The 19,714-nt window shown below is 30.9% G+C and overlaps 1 protein-coding gene across 2 annotated transcripts in view; it reads left to right on the top strand.

The window, feature by feature from the left end:
- Positions 1-570: 570 nt before the first annotated feature.
- The window catches only part of shf (shifted), a 27,347-nt gene continuing 8,203 nt past the window's right edge, over positions 571-19,714 (top strand). The window contains exon 1 of one of the 2 annotated variants that reach the window (XM_065498029.1): positions 571-748. The gene's annotated coding sequence lies outside the window, so the exon portion shown is untranslated. The remainder of the gene's footprint in view (positions 749-19,714) is intronic. The other variant, XM_065498028.1, reaches the window with a different exon arrangement.

Here is a 19,714-nt window from a genome sequence, read left to right as displayed (position 1 = left end):
GATCGTTACATATTTTTCGATATATTGTATCTGAAAGCGGACCAAATTACCTAAAAATTGTGTGTTTTTTTGAAAACTGAAAATCAGTCAACTTTGAAGGGCTATATCTTCTGAACCAAAAATATGATTGTAATAAGAGTAGCATTTTTAAAATCGTTGGACAATTTACTATAAAAAAGGTTTATTCAATATTTTTTAGGGGCACATGAAATTTTGATTTTTGCAACCTCAATTGTTCTAAATTTTATCGAAATATCTTTGAAATTGCGGCATTAAATTAAATTCTAAAGTTAAGGTGGGTGTCAGACTGATATTTTTGAGGAGCAACGCAATATACCCACCCCACTAATGGTATAAAACATTCTTCGCACCCTGACTTTTATTGTATCTTTATCTGATTTGCACAAGAGTAACACAAAACTATCTTTAAGACAACAGTATGAGTTTGAGCACCCGACCACACCAACAATTATTGCCAACCTACCAACCAACCAACCAGCCAGTTAGTCAGTCAAGTCAGTCATCTCTAGCCAACAGCAAGCACAGCCAGCCAGTCAGTGTACATATAAACAGACGACAACAACAAGCTGGAAAGAAAGAACACTTGTTGTGTGTGTTTTGTTGAGAAACTGACCCAAAGATTGCTTCGCCAGCAGAACGTCTGTTTAGTTTTAAGTGAAGTTCGATCTGAACAAGTTGTTGAACGTTTAAATAGCGGCACACTGACACTTGACTGTCTGTTCAAAAAGTTGGTTTTTAATAAATTAAAACAAAAATTAAACAAAAACACTTTAAATAAAGTCAACCAACCATCATTATTAATTATTGTTATTTTGTCTAATTCTTAAATTAAATCTGTTTGTTGTTAGTGATTTTGTGTGAAATTTGTTGTAGTTGGTTGATAACTATTAATTTGATTTTATTATTGTTTTCAAAATATTTAACAGTGAGTAAGAGTGGTGGTGTGTTAAGTTAAAATCTAAGAAGATTCGAGTTTTTTACAACACAATCTAAAACAAACAGACACACAAACACACACATAGATACAACCAGTGTATCTTCATAATCATGATAATGATGAAGTTGAAGACGATCATCATGATGATGATCACTTCTCAAAATATACAACTTTGGTGATTTTGGTGGGGTTTTTTATTTATTGTTGTTAATTGGATAATAAAAATCAAAATAAATAGTTAATCAGGTGTTTTCTGCTGCCTGGTTTTGTTTTCAATTTTTTGCATGTAAAAAATTAAATTAAAAATAGATCGAAAACAGGCAAAAATCTTAATAACAATAATCATAAAAAAACATTTTTTGTCATAAAAATTAAACAATTTAACTGAGTTTATGAGTGTGAGTAACCAATTTAATTTAAACTACCAACATGTACAACATTAAACAATTTAAAATAATGGGAAACAACAATAACAAGTTCATATTTCCATTTACAAAAATTTATTTTTATATACAAAATAATAAAAAAAAGGAAACTTACAAGTGTTAAGTGGTAAATTAAAAGACCAGACCAGTGTAGAGCAGAGCAGAGCAAAACAGACAGCACTGAATTACGAACAACACAGAAAATATGTATATAATTGTAAATTTAAATTCGAAATTGAAATTAAAACCTCAATTACAACAACAAACAACAGCATCGACAATGTTATTTGTTAGTTATTGTATCCATACGATACGCAATTTAAATCGATTGTTTCTTTTTTAGTTTTAAGTGCATTCTCGTATTTTTATACGAGTTTAAATTGATTGGGTGAAAATACAATAAAAACAAAAACAAAATATTACAACAAGAACAACGGAAATCGATGAATTTTTAAGTTGTGAAAGAAGAAACAATTAAATATCAAATCAATTTAACACCAACCAACATCCAACAGCAGCATCATACATCCCCCCATCAGCAGCAACACGCATTTAATTTACAATAAAACAAGTAGCAAAAATCATTTTAATTTATTGATGCAGATTCGTTCGTCCGTCTTTCCGTCCTTCTTTGCATCCATAGAGATCGTCTGTCTTCTGTTCCGTGGGTTCATTATTCGTCTGTGTGTCTGTATTTTTTTTTAAATGCATTAAACACTTAGTGACAGAAAAAAGGGTAAAATGAAAAGTTTTGTTTAAGCACAAAATTATTCTTTATTACCCATAAAATATGCAGGGGTTGTCGTATTGCAATTGTATTGAAATAAGTTTCAAAACCAGTGAAGTTGTTACTTTAAGAATACCGTTATTTCACTAAATTTCAGGCAAGCCCGACCTTGCTTACTATAGTGACAGGATGATAAATCAGGCCAAAAATAAGTGGACACATTAAGAAGTCTTATGAATGGAAGGATCCTCTTTTGTAAATATTTGTTATTCATAGAGTCCTTTGTAACAATTATTTGGCTTCTTTTGCCTCAACTGCATATTGCTTGCCATGCCAAGAACTTTTTGGGAAAATTTTCTGCTTTTGGGTCCTAAACTTTTCTACAATATTCCCTGGAGCTTAAGCAACATAAAAATATTGGAAGCTGCGAAAAATTTCCCATACATACGCTTCGTCATTCATTATGCAGCAGGTATATTTTTAGTATAAAATTTGACTTCAACTTTCGTGCTCTGTCTTTGGCCTCTAAATTTTTAGCAGAGTTCCAGTCAGGAACTTTTTGAGCCTTGTATGTTTTTAAACCTGCATTGGCTTTAACTCTTCGTACTAAATAGTCCGAATACTGAGCCAACTTGACTGCTTTCCTAACGGATATGTTGGGAACTCTTTTGAAAATGCTTCCTATTTATTGGCTTTAGAAATATCATGTGGACCATTCCTTCTACCTGAACCAGGACAAGTTCTCCCGATACTGTTCAATAACATTTTAATCAGTTGACCAAGTTGGGTTTTGTTGAAAATATTCAATAATTTTAGATTAACAACAAATGAACTTAATTGACACTAAACATAATAACTGGCATATTTTTCAAAGGTAAATTGATACAAAAAAATTAAATAATACTTGGGTTTATAGTTTTAAGTTAAAACGTATGTTTATTCGATCTCAGTCCTTATTTATGGACCAATCGCCATAAAATAGATGACATGTCTTCTCTTATTTGTATTGAATTTTATTTGGAGACCAACATTTTTAAGATATCTATAATCGTTAAAATGATTTTCGGAAATGGGCTTTTTATGGGAGCTATGACTAATTATGGATCGATCGTCACAAAATTTGGTGGGATAATTTCATAAATATGAAACATATTTGTGTCGAATTTTATTATTTGGATATTAACATATTTCATTAATGAAATTTCTGAGAGAGGTCCTTATATGAGAGCTATGGAAAATTATAATTATGTAAGATATTTGACAGCTTAAGTATTTTCAGATAGGGCAGGGAAAAATAATGGAAAGATTCTAACCAAATTCAATAGGTTTCAGCCTTCGGGCAATATTAAAGTTTGCGACCTATAGTTTGAGTACATGAATGGAAGGACGCTTAAAAGGATATCGCTTAATCGACTCAGAAAGTTTTCTTGGGTGTTTGGACAATATCTTTGCATGTTACAAACATCAGCACCTGGTGGTGTAGGGTATAAAATTAATAAAAGTGATCGAGAAAAACTACAAGTATTTCCTTCCTCTGACATTTCGAAATCATTTGACCGGGTGTCATTATGGACTAGTTTCGAAATTGATCTCGTTCGCTGTCGGGGTAGAATTTTCTCGTTTTTTTTATAGTTTCCTTCGTAGACGTATCATAAGAGTAGTAATAGATGGGTTTGCTTCGAGAACTTCAAATAAATAAATTCGGATATCAAAAAAATTTGAAAATTTAATTTTCAAATACTACTTATAAACTATAAGAGATAATTGATGGAGATTCTTTATTTGTAATTTTTTTGAAGTCGGAATTCCTGTTGGGTCCATGAAGACCAAACTCAAAACATGAACTCGACAACAATTCCTCTTTGCGCATGTCAAATTTCATTCAAATTGGACTAAGCGTTTAGAAGTCACAGATTTATTTCCGTCTATTTTTTCCAATACTAAAGAAGTGGCCACTTAAAATCCGGTCGGATTAAAACGAGCATAACTTTTAAATGAAACAACGTATGTTAACATTGTATACATGAAATTAAATGTAAATCAATTAAGCTTTAAAAAAATATAACTGCAGGTTTATGTGTCTTTATTTCCAATACATCTCTGGTTTTACTTTTTATGCCTCCTATTAATAGCTGCACAACTTTACTTCCCACTTCTACCGTTATTCCAGCATATTTATTCCACTTTGTTCTCATCAAAATCTGGTTATTTACTGTACCTGCACTCTTTTTCAATTTACGTTTAACAATTCTCCAATATATTAGGGTTCTATAGCTGAAACAAAAAGTCGACTTTTCGACCTTTCGACTTTTTCCGTTTTTTAAAAAGTCGACTTTTCGAACTTTCGACTTTTTAGTTAATCGACTTTTCGACTATTTTCGACTATTCGACTTTTGAGATAACATAATCGATTGTTCGACTTTTTTCCGACCAAAAGGTCGATTTCGACTTTTCGACTTTTTTCAGGAAATAGTCGATTGTTCGAACAATCGACTTATAGAACCCTACAATATATCTCGATTGGACGAAGATTTGGGCAATTTGTTTAATTGATGTGTTTTGCTATAACATCAATATTATTCTCATTATACCACTTCATAGTTGTATTTGAGTAATGACAACTTGTCATTTGGGGTATTCACACGGACTTCTATTAGGTCATATTGTCATAATGTCGTAATATATTATGATAGTTTAAACAAATTTTGTTGTGTTTCAAACAAAAAAGTTTTAAACTAATAAGAATATTCGAACTATATAATAATACTTTGTTTTTGTTTAAAATACAACAACTATTATAATATATTAGGACATTATGACTAATAGCAGACCGTGTGAATACCCCAATTGAGTAATGACAACTTGACTAAAACTTTGTATTAGATGTGTGATGTCCTACAAATGACAACAATCGCTTTTCCAAACTATCTTTTTATATATAATTCTGAAAATTCTTTAAAAACATTTCTGAAAATTAATATTTTTGTTCAATTTTACGTATTCATATTTAAAGACCACACAACCTCGAGCTGCCGCGATGTAAAATTTCTGACCTGATATCTGCCAAAATTCAGATTATTTAACACGAAAAAGTCGGATTTTCTAGATATTTGTGCACAATTTTATCACTAGCTTCTTTTTCCATTGTGTCTATACTTTTTAAAACTAAACATAATAACTTGCAATTCATTGTAGGAAAGAGGTAGATTTGCTGTTAAAAACATATGTAAATCTTTTTCCATTTTGATAACTGGGAGCTTTGTTATGATTACTACAGTGCGTACGGATTTTAAGTGGCCACTTCTTTATTGTGCCACTTCCAAAGTGCTGAAATTTCAATAATGTTGTGAACATTTTTAAGCAGCATGAATACGAAAATAACGGGTTCACTTTTATTTCAATGGTAAATTCTCATGCGCAGCCATTTACAAATAATTTTTTCTGATATATCACTGAGAGAGTGATTTATTCGAGAACATTTTATGTTTGGGATTGAGAGAAACAGAAAATAAATAAACACAAATAATCTGGATAAGTGATTTATAATTTATTTCGTAAAGGTCAGATTGTGACTTTTATTTGCGAACATGAAAATTAAATCGCAAAAATGCAGTTGATGCAAATCAACACTTAAATATTGGTAAAAATGAGTTGCTATTCGTTTTCAATTCAAATGAATCTGTAAAATGAATTGAATTCAAAATCAATTCAATCCAAATGAATTGGAATTCACTTTGACAAATTCAGTTGAATTGGAAATGAATGGCAATTCATTCTAAAAATTCATTTGAATTAGAAACGAATTGGAATTCATTTGACAAATTCATTTGAATTGGAAATGAATTGTAATTTATTTTCAATTGAATTGACTCACATTTCATTCAATTAATTTTTGTGTGTGTGAATTAATTAAAAAAATTAATGATTCTGTGGTGCAGGATGTATAAGATTCAGCACAAAATTTTACGATTTCAGCTCACCTAATACGCTAATAAACCTAGTTAGAGGCTTATTCTAGTCAATATTTCATTCACACTGACTTTTTAACTGTCATTCAGTGTATGGCTTTCTGTGTATGTACCAAGAATTAGTTTAGCTGAATTGTATATCATTTTTATTCAGGGTCGGGGTATACAACTTGTTTCTTTATATTTTTTATAAACAAAGATGATAATGATGATGATCTTCACAATTAACTTTGCCCATAAAGAATTCATATAAAAGCCAAGAGCAACAACAACAACAAAAACAAAAGTAGTTTGGCAAACATTTAATACGATCGCTTTTTATTAAGGAAAATTAAGCAATACGAACGAGACTTTAAGACGTCACGGTGACCGTTAACAAACACAGTCGGACGTATAGACAGGCGGAAGGAGCGACATGCAGACAGACAGATACGACATACAGACAGGCAGCGAGCCAGCAAGACATATGGATAGACAGCCAATTGACAATCAGTTAAACGATCATCAATCGTTTATTCTAAAACAATCAATTTAGTTTGCAATTTTTGCTAAATATATGTATGGGAGTGAAATGTTGTTTATGTATGTATGAGAGTGTGTTTGATTGTGCACATTACCAGCAATAAACCTTGATAAATTGTACAACACATTAACAAAGCAAAATAACAACAACAACAAAAAGTTTGTTTTAATAGTGATCGTCCGTCGTAACCGGCCGGCAAAAAATAAATATTGGTAAGGAAAAAAAGAAGAAGCTAAAGTACGAGTAATACAGTGTGTACATACAAATATGCAATTGCACATATTCATTCTCATAGATATAAATATGCAGACAACACAGCAACTCAGACAGACAGATGGACGGACGGATGGACAGACGGATGGATGGATAAACCGACGAGCATTTAGTTAGTTGCACTCTCGCACACAAATCAGCATGTGATCGTAGAGTGTGAATAAACGATGAACGGATGGATGGGATGGTTGGTTGGTTGATTGTGCACTAACTAACTAAATACTACTCCTCTATGGACTGGGTGGTGTTGGTGTACGACTGCATTTTATTATTTTTATTCTTTATTTATTATGTTTTTGTTTTTTTTTTATTTGTTGTTTCCTCTTTTTGTTTGATTCTTCACCTGTCTGTTGTGCAACAAGAAGAACAACGGCAGCAGTGCAACAACAAAAGTGCATTTAACTGTGGATGGCTACTGGTGGTGTTGGTGTGTTATGAGACACCAATAATACAAACAACAACAACAACAACTTGACCAAGACTAAGAACAACAACAGCAACAACAAGAGTCATAATGAACGCATTAGTGTGATAACAACAAATAAATAAAGAAATACAAATAACAAGTAAAAGTGTTTGTTGCGGATAATAGGAGACTTAGCAAAACCTCTATAGTGAAAGAGAAAAACGAAGGGATATTGACACTTCTATGGGAACAATTATGATTATGAATGGCGTATGAACAATTCATTCTATGTACTGTTAACAATAGGATTCTTACTTGGCAAATTATTTCCGGAATATTTTGTGAATTTCTTTATATCGAGAGCCTATATTCAAAACCCTCTATCTTTGATTTTCACGAAAATCACTTTTTGATGGTAAAATGTTGAGTAAAACAGCCCTCATCTAAATAATAATCTTTTTGGAGCCCCCAAATAACTTACTAACATGATTGATACATATGGGCAATTCCACGAGAATTGCTACCACGACTGAAACACACAAAAACCTTTCAAGATGATTTGAATAGGTGAAAACACTAAAATATTACTATCAGCCCAATTATGAATAAAAATTCCGCGGGAGTTTTTTCCCTTTTCTCATTTTTCCTATTCAATTTCAATGAGAAAAAACTCCCGGGGAACAAACTCCCGCGGAATTTTTTATTCATAATTGGGCTGTATGTGTAAGTATTTAGAGCTTGGGCCTTTTCGGAAATGCATCACTGCGCTAATGCAAAAGTTGCCAACACTGCAAATGTCATGAGTTCTAAAAAGCAACAGTGAAACATATGATGCGCAAAAACCCATCAAACAAGCATCACAAAAATGGCTGATGCATTGTCTGCGCATCAGCATCAGCTGATTTGCATGAGCATCGCAAACTAATCACAGATGAGCATCAAATGCAGCGCAGTGATGCATTTCCGAAAAGGCCCCTTATTACAACATTTTAAAGGCAAAAATAATAGTTTCAACTGATTATATTAAATTTTTTAATGTTTTAGGCTAAAATTGCGGCGAAAACTAGGCTCCCAATTAGCTTGTAGTATGAAATGAAATTGACTCTGATTGTTTTTTTGCTATTGTCAAGTTGTTTATTGAAACCGAATGTATATTTTCTATTCACTTTTTTAGTTTTTGTATACATATATTTACAGAATATGGGTGTGTTCGTAAATTCAGTATGATTGCATCACTGCAGCAAATTAAAAGTTTAGCGTTCGAAAAAGCATATTTGCGATTATTGCTTTACGTCAAACGTTTTTTAATGCAAATTGTTGGCAGTGATGCCGCAAATTTGTGCAACCAATGCATCATTAAGTTATATGTTGCAAAAGTTTGACGGTCGTGGCATCAGTGATGCACAAATTTACGGCATTTACGAACACACCCTATATGTATATTGTTTTATTATAAGAGAAAAATCTGTCACGTACGGTATGTCACGTACGATATTAAATTTTATTTATTATAAAATCATCCAAAGATTGTTTTTATTTAAATATGACGGATTGTAAAGGAAAAATATTTCGTTTAGTGTAAGAAATTAAAAGAAAACAAAACGCCTCTCACGATTCGAATATTTTCGCATATTTCTACATGTACCTCAAAATGAGTTCCGTTTTGTGTCACGTACGATATACCCTTATTTCGCTCAATATTTTGGACAACAATATTTCGAAAGAACTTTTTATTATTTTAAAAGACCAAATTATTTTTCAGATACTCTTATTTTTGCAAAATCTATTCCACTCTATAGGCGTACAAATGTCACGTACGATGATATGGAATTGCCCATATATACATTAATATATCGTGTATATTCCGGTTCGGTTAATATTTAAAATCGAGAAAATCAGCTCATAAATGTCTGACATATTTTTTTCAACAAAATTTATTTTCACCAAAACAGTTTTTTATACCTTCGTGAGAAGGTATAAAAAATACCCTTCTGTCTGTCTGTTGAAATCAATTTTCTGAAGACCCCAGATATCTTCGGGATCCAAATCTTCAATAATTCTGTCAGACATGCTTTCGAGAAGTTTGCTATTTAAAATCAGCAAAATCGGTCCACAAATGGCTGAGATATGAGGAAAAACCAGGACAACCTCGATTTTTGACCTACATATATCTGGATTACTAAAACATTAATATACACAATATGGATATCAAATGATAGATATTTCAAAGACATTTGCAACGACGTATATAATACATAGTAAGTTGGACCCACAATGAGTCAAAATCGGAAAAAATATTTTTTAACCCGATTTTTTTTTCACAAAAAAATTTTTAAATATAAAAAAAATGTAAAAAAAATTTTAAAATTTTTAAATTTTTTTCCAAACAATTAAAAAAAACAACTGGAAAACAATTTTTGTTTACCTAAAAATATTTAAAATTTTGAAGTATAATTTGGTGAAGGGTATATAAGATTTGGCACAGCCGAATATAGCACTCTTACTTGTTTTTATTTGCTTTGGTATATAATATTCAGCACATCCAAATATAGGACTCTTACTTTTTTTTGTTAAATTTAGTATTAAAATAGTACCGGCAATTTCCGGCCGGTAGAAAATGCATTCCAATTTGCCAATTGTCTAAAAATTAATGTTCAATGCTATTCTTTGACTTATTACAGATTAATTATAATAAATAAACTTAAGCCTAATTAAAAATTTACTTTCAAATTATATAAAATAAAAGTTCAAATAATTATCACAAAAATCTAGTATAAATTAAAAAAAATTAGATCGAAAATCGAGGTTATCCTGGTTTTTTTTATATCTCAGCCATTTATGGGCCGATTTTCTCGATATATATTGCAGATATATTGTTGTATGAATCATGTATCTCAGTTATTTGGGGACTACGGAAACATATATACGGACATTTCGCTATCTATTGTGATCCAGAATATATATACTTTGTGGGGTAGCAAATGAAAAATGTAAAAATTACAATCTATTTTCTATACTTGAATATTGGCATACAATAAGTTTGATTAGCATTTCTGTTTTTCTAATCTATTTTAACATCAATGTACACAAATATAGTGAGTAAATATATTTTCGTTATAGAACATTTGAGTTCCGGTCACATAAATGTGTCACTTCGGTAATTTCTTAATTTGTTTTATTTTTAAAATTTACAGTGTCATTTCCCCAAATTTTAAACAGATTTGTTGATTCGATTATATCCATATATTTGTTCGATTCGAGCAATAGAAACTCAGTTGTTAAGTTACGAAAAGAATTGAAATCACCCTAACAGAAAAATTTACCGAATCACTCGATTAGCAACCTAAATATTTGTATCTATGTGACAAAAGTTTCGGAGCTGTTTAATCTTTTAATACAAGTCTAGATATTACTGAATTTTGACCGATTAAAACTACGAGTGTGAGTCCGGTCAAACATTACTATTATATTATTACAAAACTTTATATACCTCTCTTAAAACACAGTCAAAAGTTGTCCTTCGAAAAACTATACACTAATAGGGGGGTCAGACGGCATGTATTGCTTGTGTATTGGGACATGTATTCGATACATATGGAATTCCATGTGTATGCCAAAATTCACGTTATACATACGATTCATAATTTCCACGTTCAAACGTACATATGTAATTGCATGTGACATAACCTCTATTAGTTTATATATTTGTTGTTTTTAACAATATATTTATTTAAAACATTTTAAAATCACAATACATATATTTAATGCAATGAAATTTATTTTGTTATGATTTTTCTTTACTATTTTTTGTTTTGTTTTTTTATTTTGCACTCACACAGTGTTGTATTTCAAAATACAACACTGTTATACACACGAAAATAGAACATGCTCTAATTGCAAAAAATGTCACGAGTAATACACATGTATTTTACATACACAAAGTTTCATATGGATCACACGGTATGTACATGTTTACATATGGAAAAATGTCCCAATACATGGCACAAAACACAAGCAATACATGCCGTCTGACCCTCCTTTAATACTCCAGTTGCGTCTTTTAAAATTTCTGTGATTTCGAAGTTGCGTTGATTTTGTTCCAGTTTGCTTTGCATGGCTTCGAAGTTGCGTCGTTAGTTCTTCTATTTGCATCGTTTTTGTTTCAGCATGTACTCGATTTGCGTCGTTAATACGAAAATGTTTGTATTGAAAAATATATTTTTTCAGCAAAAATTATGAATCTAGGAACCAATTAAATGAAAATCAATACAAATGTATGAAAAATCGTGCTTCGTTTTGCGTCGCGTTTCTCCAGGCCCAACTAGCGACGCAAACCGGGGTATTAGTGTATTTGGTTTTGGCTCAATTTAGTATTAAAAATTTCCCGTTAATTCCGAAATAAAATGAAAAAGAAATTTCCCGGCAATAGAGAGAGTCCTGGAAATTATTACAGAGACTGCAGGCTGCTGCAACCCCTGTAAAAACTTTCAAAAGCAAAGTTATTCAGAGTTTAAAATAATTGCTCAAAACTTCTTGACGAATTTTTCCGAAATTTCCCAAAAAAATATTAAATGATGACGTAATTTGAGGAATATATTAAGTTTCAAACTACCTTCTATAATTATAGGCAAGTTTAGCTGAACAATGCATGTTTATTTGTATGATTAGATTTGTTTCCACACAATAAGAACTAATTTAATGTAGATTCGGGAAATTGTATAAAATTATAAGAAATTTGGTTTAAAAACATTAAAATCTTATTAGTTCGGTAATATAGCAATTAATGGCATGAGTATTTTATTTTGTTTATTGTCATCGAATAAACAAATAAAAAAAACACACCTAAAACTTAAAATTCGAACATGTCCATCTTATGCTTGTAAATTGCTTAAATTAAAACCAATTAAACAAACAATTTCACAAACATCGTCATTAACAAACATTTTCCATAAGAACCAAAAAACAACATTTTTCTTAACTTGAATACTTAATTGCCTCATTTAATTTAGTGTTAATTTAGGCGTTAAAATCCTTTTTTCTGTTGTTGCTGTTATTCTTAATCCCTCTCCACTCTCTTTATGATCATGACAAATTTATGGCTCATTTAAAAACAAAAGTGTCAAAAATCATTTCAGTTTTTAAAACATCAGCCAACAAGCCAACCAGACCGGACTGGCTGGCTGGCTGTGTGTCTGTGACACTGGCTGGCTGGCTGACTGTTTGCTACAATTTGGCCCAGTCTGTTTATGTTAATCTGCTCACAAAACAGCTACTCCTTTACCCGGGACAGTGGAGTGGAGTGTAGGGTATGTTTGTATGGGTGTGTGTGTGTCTTCATAATAATACAACAATATGTATAATTGTTATAATAAAAAGGGAGATGTGTTAATTTCAACACATACAAACTACTTAAGAAATACAACAACAATACAACACACTTAAGATGACGGCAGCAACAACAACAATAATAGTAATAAAAACAACAAGAAGCAATACATTGTAGTACATCACACCAATATCGATGAACAAATAATAACAAAAAAACATCAAAATCACTAAATACAACATCTAAGCTAAAACTCAGAGTTATAAAAGAATGAATTAATTCATGGATACATGTCTTTTTTGAATTAGTACATAACTGAAAAGTAATCTATACCATTTTCAATAGTATTTCAGAAATTTCCAATTGAATTTAAGAAATTTCCAGTTGAATTTCATAATTTGTTTCCAGAAAATTAAGCGACATAAGTTTTTATTCAAAACTAGTTAACCGCCCCTCCCCGGCTTCCGTCGGTAGATATTTACTAATGTTAGTTCATCAAGTTTCTACAACACTGTTCTTATTTATTTCCAAATAAAATATATAAATTTATACTGCATACTTTTGGGCACTTTTTTATTACAGTTGACTGGAGTCCGAGTTTTACCCGGAATTTTTTATTTTTTATTTCATACATATATGGACCATTTCATTTTTATATACTATATAGAAGTTAGATAGATGAGAATTGCTACACTTTTTGAAATGCCTGTTTGATCTACTAATTTGTTTTATTTATAAACTTCACCTTCGTGAGAAGGGTATATATAAGTTTGTCATTCCGTTTGTAATTTCTACATTTTTCATTTCCGACCCTATAAAGTATATATGTATATTCTGGATCCTTATAGATAGCGGAGTCGATTAAGCCATGTCCGTCTGTCTGTCTGTTGAAATCAGTTTTCTGAAGACCCCAGATATCTTCGGGATCCAAATCTTCAATAATTCTGTCAGACATGCTTTCGAGAATTTTGCTATTTAAAATCAGCAAAATCGGTCCACAAATGGCTGAGATATGAGGAAAAAACCAAGACAACCTCGATTTTTGACCTATTTTTTACCATATCTGTATTACTAAACCATTAATATAGACAATATGGATATCTAATGATAGATATTTCAAAGACATTTGCAACGACGTATATAAGACCATAGTAAGTTGGACCTACAATGGGCCAAAATCGGGAAAAAAAAAATTTTTTAAATTTAAAAAAAAAATTTTTTTTTTAAAATTTAAAAAAAAAAAATTTAAATTTAAAAAAAAAAAAATTAAAAAACAATCGAAAATTTTTTTTTCCAAAAAATTAAAAAAAAACAACTGGAAAAAAAATTAAATTTTGTTTACCTAAAAATATTTAAAATTTTGAAGTATAATTTGGTGAAGGGTATATAAGATTCGGCACGAATATAGCACTCTTACTTGTTTTTTTTTGTTGTTGTACGAAGTCCTTGGTGTCAAAAGTTATTTTCTAGATAAAAACAAGTAAAGGAGCTACATTCGGCTTTGCGGAATCTTATATACCCTTCACCAAATTATACTTCAAAGTAAAAATTTTAAATATTTGTAGGTAAACTAAATTTATTTATTTTTTTTCCAGTTGCTTCATTTTTTTGCAAAAAAAATGTTCGAATTGTTTTTTTAAATTTTTTTTTGTTTTTTCAATTTTTTTTTTAATATTTAGCGAAGAAAAACTTTTGGTGAAAAAAAATCTGGTTAAAAAAATTTTTTTCCGGTTTTGACCCACTGTAGGTCCAACTTACTATGGTTTTATATACGTCATTGCAAAGGTCTTTGAAATATCTATCATTAGATATCCATATTTTCTATATTAATGACTTAGTAATCCAGATATAGGTCAAAAATCGAGGTTGTCCTGGCTTTTTCCTCATATCTCAGCAATTTGTGGACCGATTTTGCCGATTTTAAATAGCAAACTTCTCGAAAACATGTCTGACAGAATTATTGAAGATTTGATACCGAAGATGTTTGGGGTCCTCAGAAAATTGATTTCAACAGACAGACGGACATAGCTTAATCGTCTCCGCTATATATAAGGATCCTTCTCACGAAGGCGAAGGGTATACAAATCTAGCTGATATAGTTGCCGTTTCAGAACGAATGCCATGGGAACGTCTTATTAATACCTGTTCTATTCTTTGCTTTTCAATTCATGGGCTATTCTAACTCAAAGGTTCTAATATAATCACGATCACCCAAATTTTACTTTAGTAAATAAATGAGGGATTTAATCAATGAAATCAATTCCTATTTTAGTAAAATTTATGCTAAATTCCCAATTTTATTGTTAAATTTTGAATTTATTGTTGGGAGATAAGCTAGTTCTTATGCGCATTTCACTGGTTGCTTAGGCCAGATCATCAGGTAAACTTTTCCCAAAATGCTTTAGAAAAACTAATGATATTATACAAATAAAACTATAGAGTGATTGAGGAATACAGACACTCAAGCTTTATTTGTAAAAATATCAAAGCTTAAATAAAACACCATCAATAAACAGTGATTTCTAGACCTTCAAACATTTTTGGCTGTCCTGGCCGATCTTTATCTTTCGTGTCAAAATCACTTCTGAACCACCAAAAAAAACTTTGTTGTTTAAACTATAATATTTAATAACTAACTAAGATACCCTTCAAAATGATGTATAAGTTGTTGAAAATAAAAACGGTGTTTAAAATATACGCCATTTATTGTAAATCCTGCACTTTTAAGTCATATACTTTATAGCACGATCAATATTTTAATAATTTTAAAATTTAAGTCGCATTATTGAGGCCCCATATAGATTTAATCATGGTTACCTAAGTACAAAAATGGTAAAATTTTTGAATTCTATGGATAGATTTTTTAAAAAATCTGTTTATATATTTGGTCAATTCACAAGGTCTCTTATCAGTCATATTGTCATAATGTCCTAATATATCATGACTCGGCGGCTCGGCTTAACTGACTCCCAGGCATTCGGCGCAGGTCTCTGTTGGTTGGTTACGATAACACAATAAACATAGCATACAGAGTAGTATTATTTTAGGACATTTTTTACTTGAAAAGCTATAAAAACCATTGTGAAATATTAGGACATTATGACAATATGACATGATAAGAGACCTTGTGAATTGACCGATTCTGTTTTAATATAACAAATTGAAGCAAAAAATATATTTGTTACGTGAAAAATGCATTTTTTTGTTTTATAAAAATCATGAAAAATCAAAAATGGCAGAAATGGTTCAGGATTATTGCTTTATCGCAAACCATAAATGAGATATCGATCATAAAAAGACTCATATTAAAGTATTTGAGATATCCTTTGTTTAAGGACGATTTTCTATGTAATATCCTGTTTTGATGTCGAACCTATTTCTAAAAAAACTTAAATTAGCTTTAATATGAGATCACAAATCATAAATTCTGTGAATCATAAATATGGGGTGTACTTTAGATATTTTGCAGGCATCTTTTAAAAAGATGAACTTTAAACTTATATAAAAATCAAACTAAAGATAATTTCGAAATTCTGGGGAACTAAACATTTTGTATGGTTATGGAAATATCATCGAAATAAGAAGATCGAAATTTTTCGTTTCGTCCCATTAATAAAATAATTCCCAACACTATTTGGAGTATAATGTCAAGATTTCTCATATAAACGAAGGCAAATTATCAGTGTATCCGCAATATTTGCCTGATTGTGGAATCCTCACCCCGGGAATTCCTGTAAAAAGTATCAACTCTATGAATACATTCTTTAATGACTCTGAACTATAAAGAAGCCAGTGATAAAGAAGCCAGCGGCATTAACAAGTATCCCATATTTTTTAAGGCAATAAAAAGAGCAACGGCTGATCATGACGATGGTGTTGGTGATGATGGAGATGATGACCACTGGTCTTCTTACCTGTGTGCATTTGGTGACCACTTGAACACGTTTTAAATGTTCAAATATACAGCAAAAAGAACACAAGGCAACAGAAAAAAACACCCGTTCGTTCATGTATTTGTTGTCTTTTAAACTAAACACTGACTGACCAGCCAGCCAGACGAACATTCAACAAAACCCAAAAGACAGATGAACACAACATAATAAAACCAACAACAAGAACAACAACAAAAAATCTTACAAATAAAAAAAGAAACGTTTCCTGCTGTTGATCATGTTGTTGCCGTGGCCTCTTGTTGGTAAAGGTTGTAGTTGCTGTTGTTGTATTTTTTGTTATTATTGTCGTCTTGGTCGTTTTAGGCCGTGTTTTGCTTATTTGGTCGATTGTTGTTGCTTGTGTGTGAATAAGTTTGTGCCTTTTTCGTTCCCTTCTCTCTTTAACATTTTGTTTAATTTGTTCTTGTTGTTGTTGTTGTAGTTGCCTTTTATAAATCATCCATCGTGTTGTATGTCTGATTGTGTTACCACGGTTGAATGCTACTCGTACTACTGCTGCCACTAGTTGCTTCTTTAAAACTTGGCTCTTTAGGCTGTCTCTGGCTGAACTCTGTCTGCCCGATGTCTTCTTGTTTTGTTGTTGTTGTTGCACACAATTTCTTTGTTTATAAAACATCAGCCCAACCAACCGACCAACTGCCAACAATTGTTGATCATGATCATGACGATCACCATCATGATTATTATGATCACGATAATTATCATGATCATGATGTTTGTGTTGTTGAGGCCCAGACACTACCATTTGATTATGGGCATATTGGGTTCAACTGGAAAACTTGTTACATTCTTTACACAACAACAACAACCACCACAACACCAACACAACACCAGCAAACAGACAACAATTCATTTCAGGTGTATTGTACTGTTGTCCTGTTATGGCCGGAGATTAAAGATATAAAGACAAAAATGTCATGACCAGTAACAAATACTAAATACAGTTATAAGAAGAGTTGGCATTTAAAGTGTTACTAAATACCTTGTTGCTGTTTATTGTTGTTGTGTGTATGCCCAGTTGATATTGTTCCTATCTGTTTTGTGTAATCAAGATTTGAAATTCCATTTCTGGTTGGATCATTACAATTATTAAATTTGTACATTTGTACAATTCTAGTAACGGTATTCGCGATCTGTCGCTGTATGCAGTTCAAGTTATCAATAGATTTTTTTGGATATTGGCGGACTTTTCTAACCATCAAATCAATTAATTGGAATTCAGGTGATTTGAATTCATATGATTTTCAACGTGCTTCAACTCAACTCGCTTCGACTAACGTTTCATTCATTCTTTCAGTTCATTGTTCCTTTATTTTATAAACGATGTCATTTATGTATTCATCCTATATCAAGAGTAATGAATCGGCATCATAATGTCCAAAAACTTTGAGATGATATCTTAATGAAATTTCACATAGCCAGTGCTGAGGTGTTTTTAAAAAGATTTGTAATTGGGCGGTTCCCCCAAGTGGCACATCTCGTCAACTTTCTATTGCTGATTATCGAATACAATTGTTGTATACTTCTGTTGTTGTACCAATTCTACTATGTCCAAAGTTATTTCCTCGGGTTACGTGTAATTCATGTAGAAAGAATTACGCGGGTGATGTTTTGGCAATATTGGGGGACGTGGGACGAAGATTCATTCTGGTCTAACACGTTAAACTAGCTTATCGAACTCAATCGTTGTCCATTTTAGGACAAACTTCATGAAATCGATTGTTAGGGCATTAGAAAACATCGATGATATTCGCAGATTCTGCGACAAAGCGTCATATGCGGGAAGTTTTGCTTTATTTCCTTAATTTACCCTTCACCATATTATACTTTAAAATACAAAATTTAAATATTTTTATTTAAACAAAATTTAAAATAAATTTTTAAATTTTTTTTCCAAATTGTTTTTTTAAATTATTTTTTTACTTTCAAATTTTTTATTTTTAATTCATTAGTAAAAAATTTACGCCAAAAAAATTTGTTGGTAAAAAAAATACGGATTACAAAATATTTTTCCCGATTTTGATCCATTGTTGGTCCAAATTACTATAGCCTTATATACAACGTTGCAATGAACTTGAAAATATCTATCATTAGATATCCAAATTGTCCATATTAATAACTTAGTAATCCAGATATAGATCAAAAATAGGCCAAATATCGAGGTTGTTTCCTTATATCTCAGCCATTTATGGGCCGATTTCTCGATTTTAAATAGCAAACGAGTCGGGCGAATTCCAGATATATTGATGTATCAATCATGTTTGACGATCCAGAATATATATACTTTGTGGGGTCGCAAATCAAAAATGTAGAAATTACAAACGGAATGACAAACTTATATAAAAAAGTGCCGCTGATGTACACCGATTGTTCCCCAAATGCGGTTCAGAAGTGGTAATTTTTGACACGGAAAATAAAGATAGGCCGACCAAAAAAGTTTGAAGACCAAGAATTGGAGGCATTACTCCATGAAGTTTGTTGTCAAACTCAACAACGAGCAGCAGGATTCATAAAAAAACCATAGGAAGACAAATTTAGCATGTCCAAAATAATGCTTGAACGCTATAAAAAAATAATTTTTGAACCGAATCATTACTTGGGAGCTAAAGAATCTTATATACCCTTCACTAAATTATACTTTAAAATTTTAAATATTTTTAGGTAAACATAATTTAATTTTTTTCCAGTTGTTTTTTTAATTTTTTGGAAAAACATTTTTTTCGATTCTTATTTTATTTTTTAAATTTTAAAATTTTTTTTTTTTAAATTTTAAAATTTTTTTTGTTTTTTAAATTTTTTTTGGAGTGAAAAAAAAATTATTATGTAAACAAAATAATTTTTTTTTCCAAAGTTGTTTTTTTTAATTTTTAGAGAAAAATTTTTTTTTCGAATTTTTTTTTGTTTTTTTTTTAATATTTAGCGAAAAAAACTTTTGGTAAAAAAAAATCGGGTTAAAAAATATTTTTTTCCGATTTTGACCCATTGTAGGTCCAACTTTGAAATATCTATCATTAGATATTCATATTGTCTATATTAATGACTTAGTAATCAGAATATAGGTCAAAAATATATCAAAAATCTATGTTCTCCTGGATTTTAAATAGCAACCGAGCCGGAAGAATTCTGGAGATATTGATGTATGAATCGTGTATGTA

Source organism: Calliphora vicina, chromosome 1 (genome assembly GCF_958450345.1).
Source record: "Calliphora vicina chromosome 1, idCalVici1.1, whole genome shotgun sequence".
NCBI lineage: Eukaryota > Metazoa > Arthropoda > Insecta > Diptera > Calliphoridae > Calliphora > Calliphora vicina.
This window is presented reverse-complemented; position numbering and strand designations above follow the sequence as displayed.